Genomic DNA, 2,007 nt, shown 5'->3' on the forward strand with positions numbered 1-2,007 from the left:
AAGAGATCGAGACCATCCTGGTCAACATGGTGAAACCCTGTCTCTACTAAAAATACAAAACATTAGCTGGGCATGGTGGCACGTGCCTGTAATCCCAGCTACGCAGGAGGTTGAGGCAGGAGAATTGCCTGAACCCAGGAGGTGGAGGTTGCGGTGAGCCGAGATCGCACCATTGCACTCCAGCCTGGGTAACAAGAGCGAAACTCCATCTCGGAAAAAAAAAAATAGATGATTCCTGTTTTTCCTGTTTAGAATATACTAATATATCAGATGATCAAACCCACTCCTCCACCCTTCCCCCTGGTGTCTCAGAAAACGGAAGTCCCATGAGAACATCAGTGCTCTCATCAGTTTAGAACTGAACTACTGGTAATATTCAGTTCAGGCTGGCAAGAAAAAAAAAAAAAAAAAGCAGTGTTCATAGTGCTGTACTGGATGCTACAGAAAGTTTCAAAGAATGTGTTAGATGCAATCTGTTTCAAAGAACTGCAGTTCAAGGAGAAGATAAAACTAAACCCAGAGATTATTTATAACTTTTTACAAAATACTTTTAAGAAGAGTGATTTATTTTTATTTATTTATCTTTTTGAGATAGAGTGTTGCTCTGTCACCCAGGCTAGAGTGCAATGGCATGCTCTCTGCTCACCACAATCTCTACCTCCTGGGTTCAAGCAATTCTCCTGCCTCAGCCTCCCAAGTAGCTGGGATTACAGGTGTGTGCCACCATGCCAGGCTAATTTTTGTATTTGTGATCCACCTGCCTCAGCCTCCCAAAGGGCTGGGATTACAGGCATGAGCCACCATGCCTGACTCAAGAAGTCATTTTTAATAAGATATAATGGCTGGGCACAGTGGCTCACACCTGTAATCCCAGCACTTTGGGAGGTGGGGTGGGGGCCGCAGATCACAAGGTCAAGAGGTCGAGACCATCCTGGCCAACACGGTGAAACCCTGTCTCTAACCTGGGTGTGGTGGTGGGCACCTGTAATCCCAGCTACTCAGGAGGCTGAGGCAGGAGAGTCACTTGAACCTGGGAGGCGGAAGTTGCAGTGAGCTGAGATCGTAGGCCACTGCACTCCAGCCTGGGCAACAGAGTGAGACTCCATCAGAAAAAAAAAAAAAAAAACTGAATCATGATTACCTCCAAGTTGCAGAGCCTTTGGCCCTGTTTTTTGTAATAGCCTCTAATGCTACATACTTCCTATTATCTCTAAACTACAAGGCAAGGTCAATGCTAATATATGTCTGAGAGACTTTGCACCCTCCCACCATAACTTTCATCAGAAACCCTGTTTTGATAAACACAACTGACACTCTGTCTTGTATAAAATAAGAATAGGCCCGTCACTGTGGATCACGCATGTAACCACAGCAGTTTGAGAGGCTGAGTCAGGCCCTTCCCTTGAGTCCAGTAGTTTGACACCAGCCTAGGCAACACATCGAAACCCTGTCTCTACAAAAAATACAAAATTAGCCCAGCATAGTGATGCTGGCCCCTGTAGTCCCATCTACTCAGGAGGCTGAGGCAGAAGGATCTCCTGAGCTGGGGAAGTTGAGGAAGAAGGATCTCCTGAGCGGGGGAAGTTGAGGAAGGAGCTAGCCAAGATCCCACTGCTGTACTTCCAGCCTGAGCAATAGAGTGAGATCCTGTCACCAAAAAAAAGGTTAATTAATAAAAGGCCAGGAGCGGTGGCTCATGCCTGTAAAGCACTTTGGGAGGCCAAGGCAGGCGGATGACGAGGGCCAGCCTGACCAACATGGTGAAACCCTGTATCTATTAAACATACAATAATTAGCCAAGTGTGGTGGCACATGCCTATAATCCCAGCTACTCGGAAGGCTGAGGCAGGAGAGTCACTTGAACCTGGGAGGTGGAGGTTGCAGTGAGCCGAGATCGCACCATTACACTCCAGCCTGGGCAGTAAGAGCAAAACTCCATCTCAAAAAAAAAAGAGGGCTGGGCGCGGTGGCTCAAGCCTGTAATCCCAGCACTTTGGGAGGCCGAGG

The sequence above is a fragment of the Cebus imitator genome, unplaced genomic scaffold (genome assembly GCF_001604975.1).
Source record: "Cebus imitator isolate Cc_AM_T3 unplaced genomic scaffold, Cebus_imitator-1.0 Scaffold105, whole genome shotgun sequence".
NCBI lineage: Eukaryota > Metazoa > Chordata > Mammalia > Primates > Cebidae > Cebus > Cebus imitator.